Genomic DNA, 12666 nt, shown 5'->3' with positions numbered 1-12666 from the left:
GGGTGCTGGATCTTGTCAAATGTTTTCTCCGCATCTATTGATATAATCATATGCTTCTTTTCTTTTGTTGATATGATGGATTATGTTGATTGATTTCCGAATGTTGAACCATCCTTGCATCCCTGGGATGAATCCTACTTGGTCATGGTGTATGATCTTTTTGATGAGTAGTTGGATTCTATTTGCTGGTAGTTTGTTGAGGATCTTTGCATCTGTGTTCATCACGGATATCAGTCTGTAATTCTCTTTCTTTGTGGTATCTCTGTCTGCTTTTGGTATCAGTGTGATATTTGCCTCGTAGAAACTGTTTGGAAGTGTTTTTGATATTTCAATTTCGTGGAAAAGCTTAAAGAGGATTGAGAGTAAGTCCTCTTTAAAGATTTGGAAGAATTCACTAGTGAATCCATCCGGGCCAGGACTTTTGTGCTTGGGGAGACTTTTTATTACTATTTCAATTTCCTTGATGGCTATAGGTCTGTTCAGGCATTCCTGTTTAAACCAGGCCAACTTCACCAGGGTGACTCAGACAGGGACAAGTATTGTCCCACCACTTGCCCCCTAAAAGCCCCAGTGACCACCAACTACCAGAACCCCATGAGAAGTGCAGGTACACAGGTTCAGTGACAGCAACTCCAGGTCTCAAGGGATACAGGGCCGGTCCCTCTCATCCCTCTGTCTCCATGGGACCCTGGAGAACACGCCCACAAACTCCCCTCACTGATACTTAAGCTGCTTGGTGGCCATGATCCAGAGACACAAAAAAGAATCTCGCTGCAGAGACTTCTCTAGACCCTAATTATGTAAAATCTTAGCATTCCAGGAGCACACAGTTGCTCTTGCAACCCTGCGACATCTTATGCTATTCATGACAAGCAATACAAAAGAGAGTATGGGGGAAATTATCTGCCATAGAGGCAGGGGGTGGAGTGGCATGAGGGGGATACTGGGGACATTGGTGGTGGAAGTTGTGCACTGGTGGATGGCTGAGTGATTCAATCATTGTATGACTGAAAATCAAACAGGAAAGCTTTGTAACTGTATTGCACACTGATTCAATAAAAATTTTTAAAAAAACAAAATAAAAATAACATTCTGAATTTTAAAAAAAGTAATGTGGAGTTCATGCCCAACTCAATCAGCTTAATCAATGGTTGAATAAATAGCAGTACAACTACAATTAAAAAAAGAAAAAATAAAACTTAATATATAAATTTCTAATAAAACAAACACATAAAATCTTCATAAATCAAACACACATCAAATCTAGTTGCAAAATAAAATTATTAAAAACATTGAAAAGTATATGGGTAAATGAATACCATATAAATAAGAACAAATGAAGGGGCTTAATATTTGACAAAATTAATTCTATTCTAAATAGCATTAATAAAAAACAAACATACTTATTCTAACGGGGGCTGGAATGATGGCACAGCGGTAGGGCGTTTGCCTTGCATGCAGCTAACATGGCCAACTCGAGTTCGATTCCTCCGCCCCTCTTGGAGAGCCTGGCAAGCTACCGAGAGTATCTCGCCCGCACAGTAGAGCCTGGCAAGCTACCTGTGACGTATTCTATATGCCAAACACAGTAACAACAAAGTCTCACAATGGAGACATTACGGGGCCTGCTCGAGAAAGTTGATGAACAACTGGAGGACAGTGTTTTGTTAAGAAAAACATTGTATCAGAGAATGTAAAGTTTATATTAAAATAAATATTTGACTAAGGCCGTAGACTTAAAAATTATAACAATGAGTAGGAAATAAAAAAGAAAATGAATATTCAATAAGAATAAACAAGAAAATAAACAAGAAAAAATATGCTTTAAAAGACACATTAATAGCAAAATAGATTTTATTATATTAGATGCAGTAATCATGATACAAATGAATCAGTTAAAGCTGACTCTCTAGGAGCCAGGGAGATAGAACAGTGAACAGGGCATTTGCCTTGCTTGCAGTTTAACTGGGTTTACTGTCACCACCTATGGCCTCCCATGTCCCACCATGAATGACCCCTAAGCACAAATCCAGGAGTAAGCTCTGAACATCACAGACACGGCCCCCTCAAGTGAACACAACAACAAAAGTTGACTCTCTAGATAATACCTAACAAAATATAGATAAACAGCCCTCTCTTATTACCCACACCCCACTTCACCCCAAAATGCTGTCACTGAGAACCTGGAAGATACAGAAGGACCAGCAGTACATGGGATCCAGGTTCTGTTGGCATGGCTAGGGATATAGCCTTAGAGGGTTCTTATGCATGGCAGGATGTGACTGCATGGTTCCAGGCACCCAAGGACCCAAACAGTACTATATCCTGGATCCCGAGTGGCTATGTGTCTCAGAAAATGACTCCATGAGTCCCCTAAGCACTGCGTAGGAGGGCCCCAGTCCTTAAACTGCTCTCATCAGTAAAACATGTCATTCATTCAAAAAATCCCTTGTTTCTAAAAAATAAAAATATCTGCCCTATTCTTTTTTTTCTTTTTTTTTTTCTTTTCAGGTCATACCTGGAGATGCGCAGGGGTTACTCCTGGCTCATGTACTCAGGAATTACTCTGGCGATGCTCAGGGGACCATATGGGATGCTGGGAATCGAACCTGGGTCAGCCAAATGCAAGGCAAATGCCCTGCCCACTGTGCTATCTCTCCAGCCCCCAGCCCTATTCTTTTTAAAATAAATGGTTCACGGGAACTTACCTCGCAAGGTCCTGAACCAGATTTCCTCTCTGACATGCCATATCATCCCCCAGAGCACCTCCAGGAATGATCCCTGAGCCCAATGTGAGGACTAATCCCTGAGCATCTCCCAGTGTGATCCCCAAAATAAACAAACAGAAAGTATGTTTGCTTTTTATAAAAATAAGCATTTTTTAAAGCAGAAGACATAAGATAATGTCTTGACAGATTTTTGCAGCATCCATTTGGACATCAAATAAAATCAGGGAAAGTAAACTCCAAAGAAGAAAAACTTGACTACAGATAGAATATTGGCATATTGCCAAAATATCATCGTACACATATGTAGTAATTACAAAGAGTAATAGTTTTCTAACTGATAAGTTCAACTATCTCCCTTTAAAAAGTTACCAAATTTAACATCCCTAAAATTATGAAATTATGTGACAATATGTTCTTAACTAGAATGATAGAAAGTAAAGTAAGGAACTCTCATGAAATATTCCAGACAAAGAAAAACATTTAACCTGAATATGGTAAAGCTACTTTATCTAACTTTTATTTTCAATGAAACATAGCACAAAATATAAACAAAATATACATGTAACGACTTTACAAAGGAATAGTTTCTCTAATTAAAATGACCTAGCATCTTAAAAGATCAATGCTACTTTAAAAACTAAATAAAAGGGGGATAACTTTCTAGATTAAGAGATGTTGATATTTAAATGCAAGGTGAAAATGTGATTGGATGTTATCTTGAAAATGACTTGATAACAAACGATAATTAGGTAGTTATTTTTAGTCTCTATAGATGAAACAATGTTATTTTAGTGATAGAGAAGGATTTTTTTATTTATGTCATTTTTTGAAAGGCGACAATTATCATGAAATCTACAACTTATTTAATGTCAACACCAGGAGAGAGGGAAAGAAGCACTATCTTAAATCATTCTACAATAGCAGGTATTTCTTGTTCACTGTCTATTCATCCATGATTTCAAAATCTACTGAACTATCACTGTATCACTGTATCACTGTCATCCTGCTGTTCATCGATTTACTCGAGCAGGTGCCAGTAACGACTCCATTTGTTCTAGCCCTGAGATTTTAGCAGCTTCTCCTTACTCATCTTTCCCAACATTGCCATATTGGAAGCTATTTCAGGGTCAGAGGAATGAGACTTGTTATTATTACTGTTATTGGCATGTTGAATACGGCATGGGGAGCTTGCCAGGCTCTGCCATGTGGGTGGGATACTCTCAGTAGCTTGCCGGCATAGGGAGGAAGAGAGCATAAAATGAGGTCCCCATAACCATGCCACCAGACTCTGCGCCAGGCAGTTTTCACCTTGAGGCGCCCCAAACAGTGGGTGGGTGAGAGCCCTCCCGAATCCAAGGAACCCAGCCCTGGCAGCTGTTCTCTACTACCCAACTGCCGCCATGTTCCAGGCCGCTTTCCACATATTCATGCCAAGCCTCACATATGAGGAACATAATTCCTATTGAATTAATAGTTGGCAAATAGTATTTTAGGTTTGAAGAAATTTGAAGGAAAAAATGTACCATTATGTTTACTTCTTTAATCAGATCATCTCAGTCATTATTAACCACTTAAAATTTGTTTTTACAAGCATCAAAATGGTAATTTCTATTAAGGGTATAACATTAACACGGGGTTGCCATCAAAGTGACAACACCCCTTCCCATAGTCTTCTGGATTCTTTTAGCATAATCCTCTACTCTTGGTAACCTCAATTCTGTGGTCAGAGTCTAAGAGTTTTTCAAAAACCTTTATGCTTGAATAGACTTAATTTTCTTAGAAGCTACATTCTGAAGTGCTACTAGAAAATGTATGTAATTTTAGCCACCACAAACTAAGTTATTTCAGCTAATGTTTTATGCGTCTCAAGTGTCTAAGACTCCAAAGAGCTTATAAAATATGCATGCCAAAAATTTAACAACATTAAAAGTTTTTAAACTATTTCCTAGCAAAATAATATTTTTGGAGCCTTATATCTGATGTACACAAAAGCTAGAGGAGTAATTCATTACCAGCTGAGTGAGAAGAGGCATCACTTGATCACTTGACTTCCCGTTAATGGTCGATTTGTTCGCATGGGTGTCAGTAATGTCTCCATTTGTCCCTGTCGCGTCCTAGTGTGGCCCAATGATGTTTGTTCATTCTAGGAACATGAAGAGCCTCAAATTGATCGTTCATGGTCTTGATGAAGAAGTCTGACCATCTGGTAGGTGGGCGGCCACGTGGTCTTTTAACATCCCGTGGAATCCAGTTGGAATGGCTCTAGTCCAGCGGTCATCTCTAAATCTCATTACGTGACCAGCCCATCTGATTTTTGATGCCTTGGCAAACAAGACAGCATCCCTGATTCTTGATTGTTGATGGAGGTCAGAGCTCCGGATTCTCTCTCTCATTTGAGTGAAACGTGATATTCCAAGCATAGCTCTTTCAATTCCTCTTTGGGAGACCCGAATAGTGTTCTCATCCTGTTTGCGTAGGGCCCAGATCTCTGAGGCTATGTTAATGCAGGAAGAACAGTGGAATCAAGGAGATGTGCCCGGAGCCAGAGATTCTTCATCCTCTTAACTATTTCTCGACGCTCTTGAAAGTGTTCCAAGCTGCTCTTTTCCTCCTGCGCAGCTCGGGTGCCAGGTCATTTGTCATGTTGACTTTTCTCGACCTAGGTACACATCACTGTTGCATTTGGAGATGGTCGTTCTGTTGAGAGCGAACGGAGCATCAGGAACGAGACTGTTTCTCATAAACATTGTCTTTGTAAGATTCAGCTGTAGTCTGACCTTTCCACACTCACGGTCGAAGTCAGCCAGCATTTGTGCCGCTTGGCTAATGTTTGTTGTTATTAAAACAATGTCATCAGCAAAGTGGAGGTGATGAAGTTGCCAACCATCTATCTTCACTCCCATTCCTTCCCATTCCAGTCGTCGCATGAAGTTCTCGAGTGTGGCACTGAACAGTTTTGGTGAAATGGTATCACCCTGCCAAAGCCCTCTCTTGACTTCAATGATTTCTTCTCTGTAGAATGGTGAGATCCTGGTAGTGAATCCGTAATACAGCTCACAGAAGATCCTGATGTATTGAGTTTGAATGCCCTGATTGGCTAAGGCTTCAATAACCGCTTCCGTTTCAGCAGAATAAAGAGGAGAGGCATAGGACAGAATATTCTTTTTTGAAAATTTTTATTAATGAAACACCATAAGGTACAGTTGTAGACTTACAAATTTTTGTGCTTGGTTTCAGTTATACAACAATCAAATACCCATCCCTCCTCCAGTGCCCATTCTACAAAACCACTAATTCCAGCACAATTTATAAAGAGGCTTTTCTTGCTCCACTTCACTTTTCTTGCCCCCTTATCAAATATTAGATGATCATATGCTTGGGGGCAGATGTCAGTATATTAAACCCTGTTCCTTTGGTCTGCAGCTCTGCCTTTTTTCCAGTACCATGCTGTTTTAATTATTACTGTTTTGAAGTGGAGTTTGAAGTTAGGGAGGTTGATTACTCCAATTTTCTTTTTCCCAAGAAATGCTTTAGTATTCCTTGAGCTTAATGTTCCATAGAAAGTTCAGGAGTGTTTGCTTCATTTCTTTGAATAATATCATGGGTATCGCAATAGGGATTGCATTGAATTTGTACAGTGGTTTGGGAAGTATTGCCATTTTGACAATGTTAATTCTCCCTATCCATGAACAGGGGATATCTTTCCATTTCCCCTTGTCCTCTTTTATTTCCTGAAGTAGGGTTTGTAGTTTTCTTTATACAGGTCTTTTACTTCTATAGTTAATCTAATTCCTAGGTACTTGGTTTTCTGGGGCACTATTGTGAACTGGATTGTCTTCTTCATGTCACTTTCTTCTCTCTCACTATTTTCATGTAGGAAAGCAATAGATTTTGGGGTATTAATTTTATAGCCTGCAACTTTACTATACAAGTCTATTGTTTCTAGGAGTTTCTTGGTAGAGGTTTTAGTGTTCTCTAAATATAGAGTCATATCATCTGCAAATAGTGAGAGCTTGATTCTTCCTTTCCTACCTGGATGCCCTTAATATCTTTTTTTTGCCTAATCGCTATTGCAAGCACTTCCAGTACTATATTGAACATTAGTGAAGAGAGTGGGTATCCTTGTCTCATCCCTGATCTAGTGGGAAGGCTCTCAGTTTTTCCCCATTGAGGATGATACTTGCTGTAGGTTTGATGTAGATTACTTTAACTATATTGAGGAAAGTCCCCTCTATCCCCATTTTGGTGAGGGTTTTCATCATAAATGGGTGCTGGATCTTGTCAAACGCTTTATCTGCATCTATTGATATGATAATATGGTTTTATTTTTTTGTTGATATGATGGATTATGTTGATAGATTTCCAAATGTTAAAGCATCCTTGCATCCCCGGGATGAATCCCACTTGGTCATGGTGTATGATCTTTTTGATGAGTTGTTGAATTCTATTTGCTAGTATTTCGTTGAGAATCTTCGCATCCATGTTCATCAGGGATATCAGCCTGTAGTTTTCTTTTCTTGTGGTGTCTTTGTTTCCTTTTGGTATTAGAGAGATATGGGTTTCATAGAAACTGTGTGGGGGAGTTTTTGTTTTTTTTTTAATTTCCTGGAAAAGCTTGAGAAGAACTGGCAATTGGTCCTCTTTAAATGTTTGGAAAAATTCGCTATTGAATCCATCTGGACCTGGGCTTTTGTTTTTGGGAAGACTTTTGATTACAGTTTCAATTTCCTTGATGTTAATAGGTCTATCAAAGTACTCTAGATCTTCTTGATTAGCTTTGGCAGATTATAGGAATCCAGGAATTTATCTATTTCTTCTAGGTTCTTTTGTTTTGTGGCATACAGCCTTTCAAAGTAGTCTCTGATGATCTTTTGAATTTCTTTGGTTTCTGTTGTTATGTCCCATTCTTATTTCTGATTTGGTTTATTAGGGTTCTCTTTCTCTCTTTCTTTGTAGTGTTCCTAGTGGTTTATCTATCTTATTTATTTTCTCGAATAAACAGCTCTTGGTTTCATTGATCTTTCGGATTGTTTCTTTTGTTTCCATGTCATTGATTTCTGCTATAAGTTTTATGATCTCTTTCCTTCTGCCTGATTTAGGCTCCTTCTGTTGATCATTTTCTGAGATCTTGAGCTGTGAAGTCAAGTTGTTTATGTGGGTCCTTTTTTCCATCCTGAGAAATGCTTGCAGAGCTATAAATTGTTCACTTAATACAGCTATAGCTGCATCCCATAGGTTCTGGTAGCTCATGTCTTCATTCTCATTTGTTTCCTGGTATCTTTTGATTTTATCCTTGACTTCCTCCCTGACCCACTCGTTGTTGAACATTGAATTGTTTAATTTCCAGGTATTTGATTTGGTTCTCCATGTTGGTGTGTGATTCACTTCTGTTCTCAGTGAATTGTGGTCTGAAAAGATTGTTGATACTGTTTCTATCTTCCTGATTCTTTGAGGTATGTTTTGTGGCCTAGCACATGGCCTATTTTGGAAAATTTTCCATGCACACTGGAGAAGAATGTGTTTTCTTTCTTTTTGGGGTGTAAAGCCCTGTATAGGTCTATAAACCCTTTCTCTTCTATTTCTTCTTTCAAATCCAATATTTCATTTCTAAGTTTTATTCTTGTTGTTCTATTCAGAAGTGATAAGGCGATGCAGAAGTCTCCAGCTACTATTGTGTTGCTAGCAATGTCCTCCTTAAAATCTGTTAGCAGTTGTTTTAAATATTTAGCTGTTCCCTCATTAGGTGCACATTTAAGGGTGTGATTTCTTCCTGTTGTATGTATCCCTCGATGAAGAGAAAATAGCCTTCGCTGTCCCTTCTAATCTTTTTGAACCTGAAATTAATGTTGTTGGATACTAGTATGGCCAAAATCAAATCACAAATCATCCTGTTATTCGTCGATTGCCTCGAGCAGGCCCCAGTAACATCTCCTTCATCCTAGCCCTGAGATTATATTCAAGGCTCTTTAGGAGAATGAGACCCATCATTGTTACTGGTATTTGGCATATTGGCTACGCCACGGAAAGTTTGACAGACTCTGCCGTGTGGGCAGGCTACATTCAGTAGCCTGCCAATTTGTCCAAAGTAGGAATGATATAATAATTTAAAAAAAAGGCCCTCCCATTGTTCATCGATTTGCTCAAGCGGGCCCAGTAACGTCTCTATTGGAGACTTTGTTGTTACTATGCTTGGCATATCAAATATGTCACAGGGAGCTTGCCAGGCTCTGCCGTGCGGGCAAGATACTCTCGGTAGCTTGCCGGGCTCTCCGAGAGGGGCGGAGAAATCGAACTTGGGTTGGCCATGTTGGCTGCGTGCAAGGCAAATGCCCTACCGCTGTGCTATCGCTCCAGCGAATGTGGCCGCGCGGTTCCGGGAACTGGTTTTTATAGTCTCTGAGTCTTGGCTGCTGATGGGATTACACGGCACCAGGGGGCCAGTTGGTGGGTGTGACCCCCGCCTACTGGAATTTGGAGGATCTAGGTGGAGGATGCTCGGCCCAAATCCGAGTAGGCTTGGAAATCTCGGCCCCGGAACCCACGTGACTTTGTCCCTCTGCCACCCGAGATTATTTGAGGGAGCTGTTTGCTTGCAGGATTGTTTTCCATCCTTTCACTTTGAATCTGTGTTTGCTCTGACTGTTGAGATGAGTTTCTTGTAGGCAGCAGAATGTTGGGTTCTGTCTCTGAATTCATTTTGCCGCTCTGTGTCTCTTAATTGGTGAATTTAGACCGCTGATGTTGAGGAAGATTATTGTTATGAGTTTTTGTGTCATCTTTCTGTTAGGGTCTGTTGTGCTTGTAGGGTTTGTCTTGTCTTATAGTAGCCCTTTTAGCCGTTCTTTTAGGTTTGTTTTTGAGCTTATGAAATTCCCGAGCTGCTTTTTATCTAGAAAATAGTGTACAATTCATTCGAGTTTGAGTGAGAGTTTAGCTGGATAGAGTATTCTTGGTAAAGCATTCATTTCATTGAGTTTTTTCACTATATCCCACCATTGCCTTTGGGCTTGGAGGCTCCTCTGATTGGTCTACTGTGAATCTAAGGGGTACTCCTTTGTATGTGATTTCCTTCTTTGACCTTGCTGTTTGCAGTATTGTGTCTCTATCGGCAGCATCGATCATTCTAACTATGATATGTCTTGGAGTGTTTTTGTTAGGGTCTATTTAGCTGGCACCCTTCAGGCTCCTTGAATCTGAATGGCTGCATTGTTGAGCTCTGGAAATTTTTCAATAATGATTTGTTTAACTGTGGCTTTTTCATTGGGATTGTTTGCCTGAGCTTCTGGTACTCCAATGATTCTAATGTTGTTCCTCTGGAATCATCTCCTAGGACTCTGATTCTTTTTAAAGCTATTTTGAGGTTCCTTACCATTGTTTGTTGTTGCCTGTTGGCTTGGTGCAGCTGATCTTCCAGCTCACTGATTCTGTCTTGAGCTGTGGCCATTCTACTGTTGAGGACACAGACTGAGTTTTTTATTTCATCTACGGAATCTTTAATTCATGACATTTCTGTGTGTAGCTTTCCAATTTCTGCTCTTATTTCTTCCTGGATTTTCTCGATATTCCGATCCACTGTTTCTTTCATGTCCTCCTTCAATTTACTGGATATCTGTCTGACTGTTTCATTGAGTTCATTGAATATCTTCATGACTTCATATCTGAATTCTTTTTAGTAAGGTCCCTTAGGTGAGTATCACCTACAGAGGCTTCTGGACTCTTTTCATCGTACTTGCCACATGGTGGGAATTTGCATTATTTCTTCATGCCGGTGTGTAGGTATGGGGACTAGATTTCTTGGTATGACTAAACTACCTGCGGCCGCATGAGCATTGGCCCCACCTAAAAGTATACCATGTTCACTTCTACCAAAGTCACGCCCACTTCTGAAGAGGCCACGCCCCCACGGGAACCAGGTGTGTGTGTAGGAGATAAAGGCTGGGTGGGAAAGAAGAGGGGAACAGCGTTGAGGACGAAAAGGAAGAGGCAGAGGCTCAGGGCTGCTTTTGTCTCAGGGTCCAAGAGGACACCTGGGTCACTTCCACAGAGAAAGCCAAGTCCCAGGTTTGAGTACCAGCGGATAAACTGAGCTGGGTGGGGAAGAAGATCAGCACAGCTTTGGGGAGGAAGAGCAGGACAGAATATTCTTGATTATTACCTACCCATGCCATCTGCCATCTGTGTTGAGTACTGTATGATTTGTGAACTTAAATTGATTAAGAAATTAATATTGACAGAATGTACTTACCTGTGTAGTTGTTGGGAGTGGACAGAATGTACCTAATCGCAATTTTTCCATTCTCATACAATGGCTGATGATGTATATGGTCAACTGCCTTTATCACTGGGGGTACTTTTTTTTAAATGTGTTTGCTTTCTATACTATCATCTTTAGTTTCTTAAATATTGTTTGACTTTATATTATCAGATTCTGGACCATAGTGTTATTACATTAGGAAGGTGATAATGTTAGGATTGTGGTGTAAAATGTTGCAATTGTTATACCACTATTAGACTTTCTTCTCCATCCTGGACATATGCACACAAATGCATCCTAGTTTACCTGTAGATAAATAGATTCCTTTGTCTAAGACATGAGCAAATGGTGGATATTGAAAAGTGATGCAATTTTTCCCACCTAAAGTAGTTTAAAAACTGCAGAGAGAAACTCCAGCAATCTTGTCTTTTTGATTTAGTAAGAGCCAATCTAAATTTCTGAAGATCTCTGTGAAGAATACTCCTTACACTGTGTCTTACTACAGATGGGCCTTTCAATTTTTTAGGCACTAAGATGCAAGAGTTTGAGGGAGCTGGAGCAATAGTACACTGGGTAGGGTGTTTGCCTTGCATGCAGTCGACCCAGGTTTGATTTCCAGCATCCAGTATCCCATACGGTCCCCTGAGCACCATCAGGAGTAATTCTCGAGTTTATGAGCCAGAAGTAACCCTGTGCATCTCCAGGTGTGACCCCCCCCCAAAAAAAAAACAAAGTTCCTTTGTTAGCACAGTATAATCTAGCAAGTCCTGACTAAAATGCATGGTTTCTTCCTGCTCCAGTAGCAAAGGTCTGTTCTTGGCTTGAAGGCATGTTGATTTTGCCCTTTCCTTTGGAATCTTCCAGCCTCCATAAACTGGCTTTTGGGAAAATCTTGTGATTATCCCTTCATTTGTTTTATCTACACAATAAGTCTTCACAGATTCTTGAATTCAAATGACAAGTACTCCTGAAAAGTTTGAGTGACTTCCCAAAGGATTTGTCATACCTTTCCCAAAGATACTTGATGTTGTAAAACTTCTATAAACAATCCTGAAAGAGACAGTTGTTAACTCTGCATTTACAGTAACCATGTTTTATAGAAGTCTATGTAATATCAAAGTAAAACTATACTTTCCTTTTGACATCTGAAATAATAACCTCACTTTCATTTCTATATCTGTCCTGGAATATAAAATCTGTTGTCCCTTTTATATGCCACTAGCTTTGAACTAATGTATAATTTTTTCTTGTTTTTTATTCCTACACAGTGTTGTTCATGTCTGGATTTGTCTGTTCACTCCTGGTCGAGCTTTGAGGACAACATGTAGTACTGGGTATAGAATTGGAGTTGGTCATATGCAACACAAGTACCTTAACCTATGTACTATCTCTGTCCTCTGATACCTAACTTCTATAGGAACTGTTTTCTTTCTATAATTACATTGATTTTTATTTTACTTCTACTAGTTTACTACTTTCACTCTGAAAATAAACCAAATTGTTTGGAGTTCTGTGATTATAATATTGTTAATGATAATTTTCTGCATACAGAACACCAATAACGCACACATCACCAAAGTATCCACCTCTCTAACACAAGTGCCTCTCCATTTCAACATCCCCTTCAAAACTCAGTTATGTGAGTCTGTTCTCCCACTGTGTGAATTTGGACCTTTATTACTA

Source organism: Sorex fumeus, unplaced genomic scaffold (assembly GCF_029834395.1).
Source record: "Sorex fumeus unplaced genomic scaffold, SorFum_2.1 ptg000007l, whole genome shotgun sequence".
NCBI classification, from domain to species: Eukaryota; Metazoa; Chordata; class Mammalia; order Eulipotyphla; family Soricidae; genus Sorex; species Sorex fumeus.
The sequence above is the reverse complement of the archived record's forward strand: the minus strand, read 5'-3'. Positions refer to the sequence as shown.